The following is a 7,416-nucleotide window of genomic DNA, read 5'->3' as shown; positions in this document are numbered from 1 at the left end:
TTAACCCCCCCGGGCCAGTGCTCCTTCGAGTGTTGGTCCGAACCGAGCAGCCTGCGGGGCCACCTCGGGGAAACTCGCGGTCTGGTTTTACTCGTAGCTTGACTTATCTGGTGTGCCCTGATAACGAGATATGTGCAGCTCCTATCGGGATTTGTCGGCACATTTGGGCAGCTTTGCTGGTCTTGTTTCACCATTGTCGAAATGTCTTGTAAACCGGGATTCCGAGACTGATCTTTCCGGGAGAAGGTTTATCCTTCGTTGACCGTGAGAGCTTATGATGGGCTAAGTTGGGACACCCCTGCAGGGTATTATCTTTCTTGCGGCAGTGCCCGCGGTTATGAGGCAGATGGGAATTTGTTAATGTCCGGTTGTAGAGAACTTGTCACTTGACCCAATTAAAATACATCAACTGTGTGTGTAGCCGTGATGGTCTCTTCTCGGCGGAGTCCGGGAAGTGAACACGGTCTTTGTTATGAATGACGTAAGTAGGAGTTCAGGATCACTTCTTGGTCATTCCTAGTTGACGACCGCTCCGTTGCTTCTCTTCTCGCTCTCTTTTGCGTATGTTAGCCACCATATATGCTTATTGCCGCTGCAGCTCCACCTCATTACTCCATCCTTTCCACAAGCTTAAATAGTCTTGATCTCGCGGGTGTGAGATTGCTGAGTCCCCGTGACTCACAAATTCTACCAAAACAGTTGCAGGTGCCGACGATGCCAGTGCAGATGATGGGGTCGATCTCAAGTGGGAGTTCGACGAGGAACGTGGTCGTTACTATGTGTCTTTTCCTGATGATCAGTAGTGGAGCCCAGTTGGGACGATCGGGGATCTAACATTTGGGGTTATCTTATTTTCATCTGGATTTCGACCGTAGTCGGTCTATATGTTTGTATTTTGGATGATGTATGAATTATATTATGTATTGTGTGAAGTGGCGATTGTAAGCCAACTCTTTATCCCATTCTTGTTCATTAAATGGGATTGTGTGAAGATGACCCTTCTTGCGACAAAACCACTATGCGGTTATGCCTCTAAGTCGTGCCTCGACACGTGGGAGATATAGCCGCATCGTGGGCGTTACAAGTTGGTAATCAGAGCCATCCCCGACTTAGGAGCCCCCTGCTTGATCGAATCGCTGGCGTTGTTGAGTCTAGAACAAAAATGTTTTGAGTCTTAGGATTATATATATCGGAGAGTAGGATTCTTTTTACTCCTCAGTCCCTTCGTCGCTCTGGTGAGGTCTCCTAACGTAGAAGTTTTGACTCTTCTCTCCTCAAATTTCACTAAATTTTTTTTAGGATCACGCGGGTATCTTGGAATCGTTCCGATGGTTTTGTGACGAGAACATTGTTCTTGGTGCCTCCTGACATTTAGGGGTTGTGGCAGTGTCCCGGGGAGTTGAGCTCCGAGGTGTTGTCGTCACAATTTTATCGTTGCAGTTCTGGAATACCTGAGTTTCGCCGACATCGAAATCTCTTTTATGCAGTTGTTGGTGAGATCACCTCGACGCCACCCAGTACTGGGGCGGGAGTTCGGGAGTATTGCCATAACTTGTATAACGGATGTTTTTCGAAGGTTGAGGTAAACGATTTCCGAAGGTTTCTTGGTTATGTGTTGACGGATGGATACAGCTGGTTCTAGGGATTGCTAGTTTGGGTGATATATTTTGTGTCCCCTGTATCCCCAACACCAGATTGCATAACCAGAAAGTTTCGGGAGTTTATAAGTGGGAATTCAAGTAGCCTTAGGATATCTTTCCGACAGACGCATGATATGAGATTGGGGTTCGACGTCTAGTGGTCTGCCTGTACACGGTTGGTTTTACAGTGGTCTCGTAGTGTCTTAAAGAGTCCATGGCTATGCCGACTCGGGGATGCTTCGTATGTCATGTGCACAGCCTTGTACATGATGGTGCTGTACGATTGAGCCCGTGTGGGCCCCACCACGAAAACTTCGGACGAAATCTCTATCATATGTTTGTTCCGGCTTATTCTGCAAGCCAATACTTTGTTTTTGTTTTGTATTGTGGTATTTGAGTTGCTTTGAAGTCATATGTTGATTCCATATCTTTTTCAAGTGGCTTCTCAACTTATGGGAGTGTGATGATTTACTACGGAATTCATTCGTTCATCTTCGTTCGAATGTTAATTGTGAAGACTATATGTTGCAATTTCTATCCGTTGATTCTGCTTATCTATTTGTCTATCAAGATGCTAACGGATGTCACCCTCTTCAGGATGGCTCCGCCAACGCGTCAGAATCCGGATCGCAATGAAGGGAGTCAAGCGAACCCTCCGCCACCACCTCCGCCTCCGGAGGCATGGCAGGCTATCATGGCAGCCACCAACGCCAATGCTCAAATGATTCTGCAACTCTTGCAAGAACGTACTCAAGGGCAAGGCAATCAAGGTCAAGGCAACAATCAGCTTCACTTTGCCACTCTCAACCAGTTTCTCGCAAATCAGCCCAAGTCTTTCAGCTACTGTGCCGAGGCCACGGATGCCGATGATTGGCTCGTGGACATCAACAAGCATTTTCAATGTAGCAATGTCAGGCCTGAGGACTATGTCAAGTTTGCTTCTTTTCAGCTCAAGGACCAAGCTGCTGATTGGTTTCAGCAATACAAAGAGTCCAGAGGAGGTCGTGTGATCACTTGGACTGACTTCTGTCGGGACTTCAAAGCGCACCACATTCCACAAAGTGTTGTTGAGAGCAAGCGTGAGGAGTTCCGCAATCTGAAGCAAGGCAACATGTCTGTGTATCAATACAACATCCAGTTTCAGAAACTTGCTCGCTTCGCTAAACAAGACGTTCCTGATGAAAAGAGCATGGTCTATCACTTCAGAGGTGGCCTTAGAGAGGATCTGCAGTTAGCTCTCGTTCTTGTTGAGCCTACTCAGTTTGATCAATTCTACAATATGGCACTGAAGCAAGAGGCTGCTCAGCTCAAGTGTGAGGCTTCTAAGAAAAGAGTCAGGGACGCAGTTCAGTCTTCTTCTTCCTCACTTGTGGCAGCTAAGCAACAGAAGTTCTGGTTGCCTCCCCCTCCTCCGTTTCGTCAGCCTTATCAGCAGAAGAACAAAGGTGGCCATGGTTCTTCCAACTCTTCCAACTCTGGCTATCAGAACAAGTCTCAGAATCAAGCTCCAAAGTCCAATGCTCCTTACCACCGTCCACTCTCAGAGGTGACTTGCAACAAATGTCAGCAGAAAGGTCACTATGCTAACAAGTGCTTCAACCAAAGGCGTCTTCCTCCTCCTCCTCCTGTCAGATCTTCCAACAATGCAGTGGTCAAGCATAATCCAAAGTCTGCAAAGGTGAACATGATGAATGCAGCTCAAGCGGAGGACTCTACTGATGTGATAATGGGTAATCTTCCTGTTAATGATATTCCTGCAAAAGTTCTTTTTGATACTGGTGCATCGCTTTGTTTCATGTCAAGACCGTTTTTTGCCAAGCATGAATTCACTTGTTCTCATCTGAGTAAACCCATGGATGTCGTTTCTCCGGGTAAACATTTGAGTTCCAGTATGATGGTTCCGGATGTTTCCATCAAGATGGGTGACTATGATTTTCAGTCTTCTCCAGTTGTTCTTGGTGACTCGGATATTGATCTTATTCTCGGGATGGACTGGCTTTCTAAGCACAAGGCTCAACTTGACTGTGCTGCCAGGGAAATTCAATTGACACACTCTTCTGAGGATGTGATTATTTATGCCGCTCGTGATGAAACCATTCGGTTTTTCTCTCTCAATGAGAAGGGCGAATTGAATGCCATCTCTCAAATTCCAGTCGTATGTGAGTATCAAGATGTCTTTCCAGAAGAGCTTCCGGGTATGCCTCCTCATCGGCCAGTTGAGTTCGTTATCGAACTAGAGCCTGGCACTGAACCAGTTTGCAAGCGTCCATACAAGCTTGGACCCAACGAGCTGAAGGAATTGAAGAAACAGCTCGATGAACAAGAGCGTCTGAGTTTGATCAGACCAAGTTCTTCTCCATGGGGTTGTGGTGTTCTTTTTGTCAAGAAGAAGGATGGCACGGACCGACTTTGTGTCGACTACCGTCCATTGAACAAGAAGACAATCAAGAACAAGTATCCACTTCCCAACATCAACGAGTTATTTGAGCAACTCAAAGGTGCTAAAGTATTCTCGAAGCTTGACCTTCGTATGGGTTATCATCAGATTCGCATTCGTGAAGAAGATATTCCCAAGACAACATTCAGAACAAGCTTTGGTTCTTATGAATATACTGTCGTGTCTTTCGGCCTTGTCAATGCTCCTCCAGTTTTCTCTCAGATGATGAATTTCATCTTCAACCCCTATACCAATGAATTCGTTCTGGTGTATCTCGATGATATCTTGGTCTTCTCCAAGAATAAGAAGGATCATGCCAAACATTTGCGATTGGTGCTCGACAAGCTCAGAGAGTATCAATTCTATGCGAAGTTCTCTAAATGTGAGTTTTGGCTCGATGAAGTTCTTTTCCTTGGTCACATCATCTCTGCCAAGGGCATCGCTGTTAACCCTGAGAAGGTGTCCGCAATTGTGAATTGGGAACCTCCTCAGAATGTCAAGCAGCTCCGCAGTTTTCTTGGTCTTGCAAGCTATTGCCGAAGATTCGTTGAGAATTTCTCCAAGATTGCAAAGCCTCTTTCCAACCTCCTCCAGAAGCATGTGAAGTATGTCTGGTCGCCTGAGTGTGATGTTGCTTTCAACACTCTCAAAGAGAAACTAGTCACAACTCCTGTCTTAACTCCTCCTGATGAATCCAAGCCTTTTGAAGTTTTCTGTGATGCTTCTCTCCAAGGTCTCAGTGCTGTGTTAATGCAAGAGAAGAAAGTTGTGGCCTATACCTCTCGTCAGTTGAAGCCCAACGAGAAGAACTACCCCACAAACGATCTCGAGTTGGCGGCTGTTGTCCATGCATTAATAACGTGGAGACATCTCTTGTTGGGAAGACAAGTGGACATTTTCACCGATCATAAGAGTCTCAAGTACATCTTCACTCAGCCCAACCTCAACCTCAGGCAGACTCGATGGGTCGAAATGATTCAAGAGTACAATCCGAGTATTGAATATACTCCAGGCAAAGCAAATGTCATTGCAGATGCCTTAAGCAGGAAGGCTTATTGCAACAACTTAATTCTCAAGCCATTCCAACCGGATCTTTGTGAAGCTTTCCGCAAGCTGAATCTCCAAGTTGTTCCTCAAGGCTTTCTTGCCAACCTCTTAGTCTCTCCAAATTTGGAAGATCAGATTCGTGAGGCACAACTTCTTGATGCCATGGTGAAGAAGGTGAAACGTGGTATTGACAAGGGTCTTTCCAAATACAAGTGCTATTACATTGATGACAGAGACACTTTATTCTTCGAGGACCGGATTGTGGTTCCTAAAGGTGATCTAAGGAAAGTCATAATGAACGAGGCGCACAATTCTCTCCTTTCCATTCATCCTGGAAGTACGAAGATGTACCATGACCTCAAGCAGTCGTATTGGTGGACTCGAATGAAGCGAGAAATTGCTCAATTCGTGAATGAATGTGATGTCTGTCGAAGAGTGAAAGTAGAACACCAACGACCAGCTGGTCTCCTCCAACCTCTTGCTATCCCAGAATGGAAGTTTGATCATATCGAAATGGACTTCGTGACTGGATTTCCAAAGTCCAAGCGCGGAAATGATGCTATCTTCGTTGTCATTGACAAGCTCTCTAAAGTGGCTCATTTCCTTCCAATCAAAGAATCCATCACAGCAGCTCAGTTGGCAGAGCTTTACACCTCCAAAATTGTCTCCTTGCACGGCATTCCACAATTGATTTCTTCAGATCGTGGAAGCATCTTCACCTCTAAGTTCTGGGACTCCTTCCAGAAGGCCATGGGCACTAACATTCGCTTCAGCACAACTTTCCATCCTCAAACTAGTGGCCAAGTCGAGCGAGTCAATCAAATTCTTGAAGATATGCTCAGGGCTTGTGTCATTTCCTTTGGCATGAAATGGGAAGATTGTCTTCCATATGCTGAATTCTCCTACAACAACAACTTCCAAGAAGTTCGGGCAAGGCCCCATTCGAGATTCTCTATGGCAGAAAGTGCCGTACTCCTCTCAATTGGTCAGAGACTGGTGAACGCCAACTTCTTGGCAATGACTTAATCACTGAAGCTGAAGAAATGTGTAAAGTCATCCGTGATAATCTCAAAGCCGCGCAATCACGCCAGAAGAGTTACTATGATAGTAAGCACCGTGATGTGGCTTTCGAGATCGGAGACCATGTCTACCTCCGCGTCTCTCCAATGAAAGGCACTCGTCGCTTCGGTATCAAGGGGAAGCTTGCCCCTAGATACGTGGGTCCTTTCAAGATCATTGGCAGAAGAGGCGACCTCGCCTATCAACTTGAGCTTCCTTCCAACTTCGCGAACGTGCACGATGTGTTCCACGTGTCACAGCTCCGCAAGTGCTTCAAGACGCCTGAGCGCACTATCAACTTCGAAGAGATTGACCTCCAAGAAGATTTGTCTTATCATGAGCACCCCGTTGCTATTCTTGAAGAAACTGAGCGCAAGACTCGCAACAAGTCAATCAAATTCCTGAAAGTGAAGTGGTCGCACCATTCCGACCGGGAAGCCACCTGGGAACGCGAGGACCATCTCCGTTCCGAATATCCGGAGTTCTTTCAGTCCTAGATCTCGGGACGAGATCCTCTCGTAGTGGTGGAGTGTTGTAACACCCCGCATGTACTTGCCATAGTTGTAACTCCGACTCTTGCCATTTTCGGCTTTGTGTTATGATATTCCCTCCGTGGTCGGGTTTTGTCTTTCGTTTTTCTTTTGTTCCTGTCATGCATTTCATATCATGTCATCATGTGCATTGCATTTGCATACGTGTTCGTCTCATGCATCCGAGCATTTTCCCCGTTGTCCGTTTTGCAATCCGGCGCTCCTATCTCCTCCGGTGCACCCCTCTGGTTTTCTTTCGTGTGCGGGTGTCAAACTTTCTCGGAATGGACCGAGGCTTGTCAAGTGGCCTTATTATACCACCCGGAGACCACCGGTCAAGTTTCGTTCCATTTGGAGGTCGTTTGGTACTCCAACGGTTAACCGGCATCCGCAAAGTCCATTTGAGTGTGCAGCAAAACCCCCCTCAAAACCAGCCCAAAACCCACCAAACTCTCTCCCATGCTCTAGGTCGTTCGATCACGATCGTGTGGGCGAAAACCGCACCTCATTTGGAGCCTCCTAGCTCCCTCTAGCTATAAAAGAGCATCCCCTCCCGAAACGAAACGCAGACGAACCCTAGCATTTTCCCTCGCGCCGCGCCGGACGTGTCCGTACGCCGGCTGGACAAAGCCGCCGCCGCCTCCAGCCACTCGCGAGCCGCCACGTCAGCGCGCCGGATCTCCCACTGCGCCGGCCCGCCCGG

This window comes from Triticum aestivum, chromosome 2D (assembly GCF_018294505.1).
Source record: "Triticum aestivum cultivar Chinese Spring chromosome 2D, IWGSC CS RefSeq v2.1, whole genome shotgun sequence".
Lineage (NCBI taxonomy): Eukaryota > Viridiplantae > Streptophyta > Magnoliopsida > Poales > Poaceae > Triticum > Triticum aestivum.
The sequence above is the reverse complement of the archived record's forward strand: the minus strand, read 5'-3'. Positions refer to the sequence as shown.